The sequence below is a fragment of the Panicum virgatum genome, chromosome 2N (genome assembly GCF_016808335.1).
Source record: "Panicum virgatum strain AP13 chromosome 2N, P.virgatum_v5, whole genome shotgun sequence".
Lineage (NCBI taxonomy): Eukaryota > Viridiplantae > Streptophyta > Magnoliopsida > Poales > Poaceae > Panicum > Panicum virgatum.
The window spans coordinates 29,675,034-29,684,222 of NC_053146.1; the positions used below are offsets into that span (position 1 = coordinate 29,675,034).

At 41.1% G+C, this 9,189-nt stretch overlaps 1 long non-coding RNA gene across 3 annotated transcripts; it reads right to left on the reverse strand.

The window, feature by feature from the left end:
• Positions 1 to 1,164: 1,164 nt before the first annotated feature.
• Positions 1,165 to 4,724, reverse strand: LOC120660189. 3 transcript variants are annotated; one of them, XR_005669421.1, is made up of 8 exons: positions 4,439 to 4,724; positions 3,783 to 4,324; positions 2,995 to 3,154; positions 2,632 to 2,786; positions 2,254 to 2,355; positions 1,679 to 2,170; positions 1,536 to 1,607; positions 1,165 to 1,455 (listed from the first exon to the last, which is right to left on the reverse strand). It is a non-coding gene; the product is annotated as an uncharacterized LOC120660189 (long non-coding RNA). The 3 variants fall into 3 exon arrangements; XR_005669420.1 differs by having other exon boundaries at positions 2,616 to 2,786; positions 2,995 to 3,149; positions 4,439 to 4,722; XR_005669419.1 differs by having other exon boundaries at positions 2,616 to 2,786; positions 4,439 to 4,722.
• Between the last annotated feature and the right edge of the window lie 4,465 nt (positions 4,725 to 9,189).

Consider the following 9,189-nt stretch of genomic DNA (forward strand, 5'->3'; position numbering starts at 1 on the left):
ACCGAGCTGGAGGCGGCATAACGATAGGCCGGTATGTGATGACAATTGCGGACTTCAAAAAAATTGGATATAAAGACGAACCATTCGTCCTAGCCAAGGATGTCGCACAGGTGTTCTACGTGAAGGACATGTCAAGCAAGCCTAGGAAAAATTCATTCAAGTCCGACGACGAGCCAAAACGCCACATAGTTCTTCCAGGAAAACGAAAAATCATTGGAGTTGAGGATATTTCGGACAAGTCAGAAGACTTTGTTCAGTTTGATGACCGTCCTCCGTTCTCGGTTGATGTTGACCCAAGCATCTTGTTAGCCAAAGAGGAAACTCCTTATTTACGCCGCGATCATGACCAAGGGACGTTCGTCAAAAATAAAATTGTAAATGTTCCATTAAATAATGTTGAGTTATAGTATTGTGTATCCATTATATTTTACTTTATTGTTAATTTCATTAAGTGATTTTTGTAATATACATTAGCATTTTCATGAATTTTTTGTGATCATAAATCACTAATAGAATCTACTACGTTCCCTGGTGCCAAGGACACAAGGGAAAGAGCTGGAAATACTGGGAAATTCCTTTCCCTAGTGCCAACACTAGGGATTAGTCACTCGGGAGAGAAAAGTAGGGAAAACATTGGATTTCCCGAGTGTTTTCAGAAAACACATAGGAACTACTATAATTTTCCGTGTGTTATGATTCCCGAGTGTTTTAAAGGAACACATAGGAACTACTATAGTTTACCATGTGTTCTGATTTCCGAGTGTTTTAAAGGAACACATGGGAACTTACTATAAGCTACCATGTGTCAATTCAACACACGGGAATTCTAGCACAAGGGAACAATGCGTAGTCTCCGTTAGGTAACAGTAACAGTAGCAAAGTTCCCATGTGTTTTTTAGTTAGTGACACATGGGAGAGACATGTGCATGGATAAATAGTTTGATGACACGTGTAGTTTTTAATTCCCGTGTGTTTGAGAAAAACACACAACAAACTGTATTTACATATGTTTTTACTATTGACACGTGGCCCTACTTTCCCTGTTTTTTTATTATACAGGCAAGAATCACCACAATGACTCAATAGACCTCTTCAATCTTACATATTTTTGACTTTTATACACACCAGCACTACAAGCACATAATCGAGCATCCACAGAAATAATAGATGATCAAATCCAACTTTACTTTAATGGCAGCGGTCACTGAAACAGTACATGCATAGGCTTAAGTCTGGATAACTAGTACTTGAATAGATGGTTCATATATACAAATATACAAAACAAAGAAACGGTTTGTTGAACATACTGACATTATTCAACAAAACCATTGCTGCCAAGAAAGAAAATTATGAGGTAAATCCTAGAATTGCCATGCTAACCATTGCATCTGATGAACCAATCTCTCTTGCTACCATACTTGGAGCATTTGAGGCATGGCCCAAGTTTCATGTAGACTGAAAGAGAACAAGTAGTGAACATGAGCAACACTAACTTAAATAAGTACAATAATATAACTATATTATTCAGTGCTTACCAGATGAGAAAATATTGCATGTCCAGGATGTGGAGGTGGAGGAAGGTCCATCTGTAGGCGTTCTGTAATGGCCTGCATATACATGCTATGTTACATTTCTAATGCATTTCTAGAAAAGGGAAAGATGTTGCATATAAACTTACAGATATGACAGTTTTATAGTACTCCCTCTCCGGTTGTATCTCAGACTCCCACGCCTCACGTTCCTGTTGTAGCTTTTGTTCCATCTGAGCGTGCTTCTGCTGCATCTTCCGCTCCATGTCCTCACGCTCCTGCTGCTGCTTCCGCTCCATCTCCTCGCGCTCCTGCTGCAGCTTCCGCTCCATCACCTCATGCTCCTGCTGCCGCCATCGCTCCATCTCTTCATACATGTGCTGCTCAATCTGCTACGCTTCTTCAGGATTAAGTCGACGTCTTTGTTGTTGTGGTGGTGGTTGGTCTGTTGGCTCGCCTGCAGTGCTGGATACTCGCACCTCACGTAGCACTGTTGGTGTGCTGACCATGCCATCTCCGACTAGATAACGACCATGCTTCTTGCCATGCCCCGTCTTGTATGCAGCTACACCATCAATGGGTTATTTGTCCCATTCGAAGTCAGGACCATGCAATGCTTCACAAGCTTCTGCATATGCCATCTATAGATGCCAAGTGTTTTCTATGAGAAAGTTAATTTTGCCTCAAAATCAGTTTCTCTTGAGTTTATGATCCAAGAACTTACAACATTATCATGAGCATCAATATCAGCATAATCTTTCCCCTCTTCTGTTCTTGCCATTAGGTAGGCCTCAATTTCAGGAACTGGCCTCTTCAACTTCTTCTCCTACAACCAGGCACAATGTAAATTGGGATTCACTCAACATCATCCTAGGGAAATGAAGCTAAGGTTCACAATCAGCTAAGTAATTGTCACATATTTCTCAATTGTCATATTTTTCATGTTCTATAACACTATTCGCTTGTATATAGGAGACTAGAAAGTTATTCTATTCCATATCTGTATAAGAGCATCCATAATAATCATGTAATTTAAAGAAACAATGTTGTGGCCTAGTACAAACTGATTCTGTAAACTAAGCTTACCATATTTCTTTGGTACCTAGCAGCAGAAGCACTTCCTTGGCGATGGATTCGAAGTTTCTTCTCCTTCCGTGCCCTGCCTGCTCTTGATTTAGCTATCCATTCAGGGGTGTTCCACATCTCTGCGAGCATCCGCCATGCGTTTGGGCACGTTGCAAACCAATAAGGAATTGCCTACAATATCACCATATGTTAAGTTTATCCATGGTAATAAAGTAATTAATACTAGTGTCTATTCAGTTTAAAGTCAGTGCTATTTTTTTTCTTGAACAGTAAATAATTGACCCTATTTCATCAACTAGTTTAATAAATTGTGCCATAATGGTGTGCATTGTTGTATAGAAAACTATTTTCACGAAGCACCAAAAAAATTGCAGCTAACCTGCATGTACTGCTGCACTGGGGGGTACATCTTGCATGCCTCACTTCTACTGATGTAACTTTGCGAACATGCCTGTGGTTTTCTGCATCCACTCCTCACTAATCTCATCCCGATTCCTACGCCCAGTGTACATCCAACTACGGTGGTTTGCCATCCTATCCTTTGAAAAGTGGCACATAATTGTTAGTTACAGAATTTATTTTTTCATAAACTGAGGGGAGTAATAAGGTTCCAGACCAACTTATTTAATTCAAGAAACAAAAATTCTATTATGCATACACATAATCAGTACTAGAATCAACAATTCAATGTGTGCATTCACAAACCCAGTTGGTAACTGACATATCTGACAAAACAGAGCAGCATACATGGACGGATATGATCCACAAACTAAAGATCATATTAGATTGTTTTTAGCCCATCAGATTGAGTTTCAGAATATGGCTAGCAACACTACGTCAAAATATAAGTGCGTACTACATCTAATTTGTTGCTAATTAGAAGAAACCAGGAGTACTTTAGCAATAAAAGATTGATGAAAATTGGATGAACAATCGTGCTTAAACGTCATGTCAGACATAAAGAAAAAACAAGAGGATGTCAATCTTGCCAATCAAAGACAGACTTAATTTAAATAGCAGTTGTACAACAACCTAATATAGAATGAGAATAAATTATACAGCGACTAATCCTCTAAAACGTAACCAAATCGAATTTTCTGGAAGAATCAAAAAGGAAGAATCATTAAGACGTGAGGAAAGAACCCGTTGGATCCCATATGCACTCACCTGAGTTGGAGGGACTTTGGCCCGTTCTAATCTGCAATGGCGGTGATGGAAGGAGCACCGACCAGATCCTCGGCACGCGTACGACAACATTGAGCAGCCACGGTGCCCCCAATGTGCAACAGAGTCGGGTCACCTGGCGTCAGGTGTACGGCGGCGGGATTCGATTGGAGAACGGAGGGAGGCTGGGTTCGTAATGGGAGGAGGAAGGATGCGGCGGCGTGAGCTAGATTATAGGATGACGTGCAGTGTTAGTTTTTACTTTATGGGTCCAAGCCCGCCATATTTGCTGGGTGGCGCGCGCAAGTCAGCGAAAAATATTTTAGGATGGCGGGAGCGGAGTTGGTCCACTGATCAAAAAATTGGAAGAGTTAATCTCTGAGGATAAGTGGAGAATCCATGTTCTGGGCGAGCTGAATTTGAAGCTTCTGTTTGGTGGAAAAAAATGAAGCGACAAGAAACTTTGGGAGGAAATGGGAATAAGCGTATCCAGTTATAGAGAGAAAAAAAATCACGTTTATGCTGTTCATCTTCTTTTTCGTGCACTGCAAACAAGATACAGCTACTCAATAATTTTTTCGAGCAAATTCAATAGCCAAATCCACTAGAAACCAAGTTTATTGCAGAAAAGAAACATCAGGAAGACATCCATAACCTACCAATTCCCTGCATCAGTCCCCAAATCTCAATACTTGCTGACCACATATGATCCGTGCTAGGTCGGAGAAGGGCAGTTTGATTCGAGGCTCCACGCACTTGCATCTGCTCCGGATGCTCCATTAATGGTTGGGATGGGAGACGATATGAGCTTGAGAGCGTGGAGTGAAGAAAAATGTTTCTGCTCATAGCAGCAAGGATAGGATAAGAACGAAGATCGGATCTGTGGTGGAAGGTGAACCGTGAGTGAAATCCAGTGTGTGGGGCATGGCCATGGGCCCCACTTTGAGGAGGGTCACTATATAAGTAATTCCATATGCAGGTATGTTTGTTAATTAATTTTATCACTTAGTATAAAAGTTATTTATTTTTTTCTATTAGGCTGAAATGGTTATACTATAATTTCAAAAATAACACTATCGCTCAATTGATGTGCAAATAAATAGATTCACTTCACGATATAGGCTCCATTTGGATCCTTTTGCTTAAGTTTAGTTGTTAAAATTTAGCAACTTTGGATCCAAATAGATATTAATAAAATCTCACAAAACTATTGTGGGACCCCAAAATGAGCTGTACTCCATTCATTCAACTAACCAAGATCCATTTGTTTTTGTCTCAAAGACCAAAGAAGAGTTAAGCTGAAGAAAAATATAATTAATTTGTCCCCGTTTAACGCATACAGTTTAGCACTGGAATCCAATGAGCATGGGTGGACGTGCGATAGGTTAGAAAAAAAACTATGGTGCCACAATAAATCTGGGGACGGAGTTACTCCGCAACGGTCCACAAAGTGTCGCACGCCATGACTCCGAGAAAAATTGGAATAGGCCTTGCATACCTGGATTTTTCAGATTTTTTAATAGACCTTGGATAGTTGGATGGAGGGAGTAGTTATTAGCCAGTCAAGTGTTGCTAAAAAATTTAAAGTGAGAAAAAGTTCAAAAATATCCTCTGTAATAACTCCATTGGAGATCTTGGAGAAACAAAGCACACGTAGGAGGTTGATGCAGAGAAATTATTGATCTAAAAAGAAAGACATTTAGAAATTATTTTAATATTTTAATAAATACTTTGCCTCCCGTACACTTGGATTTCCAACTGTAGGGCCCCCATGTTATTCAAATAACTTTGCGAAACAAAATAAAAAGTTCATGAGGTTCGAACCCATGAGCTGCTCTACTGTTTATGGCGGACTAGCCACTACAATGAAATTTGATTTGTACAAGATCAGTATTTTACTAATTTTAAATAAACCCATTGTTTTTATTGCTCCTCAAATTGTCCCGTGTGTTTACATAACAGACATGGGAAAAGTCATATTTCCTTCCGTTAGCTCCCGTTACTTGGCTGATGATCATCTTTTCTCTGCACAGTAAACAAAAAGCTTGCCGTGTGCACTTATGACCACTAGGGAAATTTTCCCAGAATTTTACCGTGCGTTATAACCCATCCCATGTGTTCAATTGCAACACAAGGAAAGATAAATATGATCCCGTGTGCAGAAAAAAGTTTCCCGAGTGTCCATTAACAACACATGGGAAATATTAGAAAGTTACCAAGTATCTTTTAAAATCCCGTGTGTTCAATTGCAACTCTAGGAAAGATAAATATGATCCCGTGTGCTGAAATAGTTTCCCGTGCGTCGATTATAAACACATGGAAAATATTAGGAGATTACCAAGTGTTTGTAGAAAACACACGGGAGTCCCTCTTGACACTAGGGGGCGTTGCCGATTCTAGTAGTGAATAATATATTAGCACAAGTAATATCAATTAGTAGCCAAAGATGTTACCATAAGTAATATATAGTACCAAAGCGATGTTACCATTTTTCTTGATCTAAATAACATATATTAGCATTTTCATGAATTTTTTAAATATATGTTACACACCAGAAACATATAAAAGGAAAGTGAAACAAATATTATACGCATAAACATATTCTACAATTTTTTGTTAATGAAAAGTATTATACAATAATTTTGCATGTTCAAAATATTATATCCTTCTATTTTAAATTAAATTATCAATTTTTTACCGATTAGAAATGCATAATCCATTACCAAAAACAATGGCAACAAAATATAAAAAGTTTTGTTTTAGTACCGGGCCAAGGCTTTGCTCGGTACTAAACTGCCTCCACGAAATTTTCCCACCGGTGGAGGCAGTTTAGTACCGGGCAGAGTCTTGGCCCGGTACTAAAGTGAACAGATTAGTACCAGGTCGTGGCTGCGCCCGGTACTAAACTGCCACAGGCCGCACATATATAACCGAGCACTTAAACGATTTCCCCATTCGCCCTCTCGATCTCACTCCCTCACTCACGTCGTTGTCGTCGCCGCCGTCCCGCGACCGCCGCCGCTGCAGGAGGACCTTCCGACGACCTCCGCCGCCGGACCTCCACACCGAGCGCACCCATGCACGCCGACCCGCGGCGCGCGTCCCGCTCGCCGGTCCCTGCCTCGACGACACCCGACCACGCGCTCGCCCCGCCGCCGCTTTATGCTTCCTCGACCGCCGTGCCCTCGTCGCCGCCCCACCGCCCCGGGCGCCCCCTTCAACACCGACACGTGCCGCGGGACCCGCTTCGGTCGACCGCCGCCGCCCCGCACCGCCCCCCGGCCGCCCACGACGGCCGCCGTCCCTACCGCGCGCCGCCCCTGGACTGCCGACGTGCCGCCCTCCTGCCCCGGACCGCCGGCGCCCCTTCCGCGCGGTAGCCGCCCTGTTCGCCGGCCGGCGACACCCTGCCGCCCCCAGTTCGACGCAGGGCAACGTAAGCCCTTGCTGACGTCAGCACTACTACGTGCTGACATCAGCTTTTTTTTATTATTCGGACTATTGTAAGAATTGTAGAAAATAGTTAGAAAATATAGAAAATTGTTAGGAAATATAGAAAATAGTTGGGGAATTATAGAAAATACTTAGGATTTTTTTAATTATGTTGGAAAAGTCAAAAAACATAGGAAATAAATAGGAGAAAATAGTTAGGAAATTATAAAAATAGGTAGAACACTATAGAAATAGATAGAAAAATCATAGATAATTTAGAAAATTGTTGGAGGATCATGGAAAATTGTTGGAGAATCGTAGAATCATTTCGTTATTGTCGAAACTTGTTAGAGAATCGTAGAATCATTTCCTTATTGTTGAAAATTTTGGAAAATTGTATAATCATGTATTATATATATGAGTTTAATATTTTTTATGTTGTTGTAATATGATGTATACCTAATGTATTTATGATGTATTCATGTTATAAATTTCTCTTATATTCATGAAAATTTCATATTATCCGCTGTATTCATATTTTCATGACACATATTTATTGTTGAAAATTGTTGGAAAATTGTATAATCATGTATTATATATATGAGTTTATTTTTTTTATATTGTTGCAATATGATGTATACCTGATGTATTTCTGATGTATTCATGTTTTAAATTTCTCTTATATTCGTGAAAAATTCATATTATCTGTTGTATTCATATTATCATGACACGTAATTCCATATGTATCACCCTAAACTCCGCGTATTATTATATGTTTGCATAGGGATCGAGATAGATCCCTTTCAACGTGATTTCGAAGACGACGAGTACGCGCTCCATAAATGATCCAAGCAGGCACCGAGGCCGCAGGATCTTTCCAAGACGAACAAAATGAGGATGATGGCAGCCAGTATCTCAATGATATTGGTGATGGTGATGCCGAAACTAGGGAAGAAATGCATGTGGAAGATGACATCCCCGAGATATATGGAATCCGATCACAGAATATGACATACTTTTGTATCGCAAACGTGTAGTTATATATATACATATATATAATTTCAGGCTTCCGGATCAAAGAGCTCGAAACGTAAACGAGGCTCGAAGAAAAAGATGGAGGGCCGTACGACGATCACCTCGTTGCACCCGGATGGGGAACCCAAGTCTCCCAAGGGGGTTAAGACGACTGTGGTGAATCAGTGCAGATGTTATGTCAGGGAGAACATCCACATTAGCTTCAAGCTCTGGAAGAAAACCAAAAGCATAGATAATGATGCTGACATCGTCCCTGAAACAGAGAAGCAAATGCTATGGAATGATGTGAAACAACACTTTAGTTCCCAGAGGACAAAGAAGAAATCTTTAAGGATTGGGTCATGGAGAAGATGGCTATTTCTTTCCAGACGTTCAAGAAGAACTTGAACAAAGACTACATAAAGAAGGGCCGCGTGCCAGACTTCGAGAAGCACTTCAAGAAGCCACATCCATTTTGGGATGCATTTGTGCAGTACAAATTGTCCGAGGCTAGTGAGAAAAGGACAGCACAAGCCAAAGAGAATGCGAGCAAGAAGATACACTTTCATCATCTTGGGCAAGGAGGTTATTCGACGGCGATCCCCAAATGGCAGAAAATGGAAGACGACCTCACTGCGAGGGGAATCGTACCGGCGACTTTTGATTGGCCAGAGGGAGCAAAGCATTTCTTCTAGGCTCATGGAGGCTCCCTAAACCTGGAAGATGGCTCGCTTATTACTAGCGATGCCATAAGAGAAGCGGCCAACAGGATGGATGAGGCACTAAAGGCCATGTCCGAAGGCAGTTTCAAGCCCGACAGAGAGAAAGATGAGCTGACGTATGCTCTCGGGACACCGGAACACACAGGACATGTGCGAGGTATGGGTGTAGTTCCATGGAAGCATGGCTTTAGTGCTGACATTGAGACCTATCGAAGCAGATCCAGGAAGAAGGCTGAACAGGA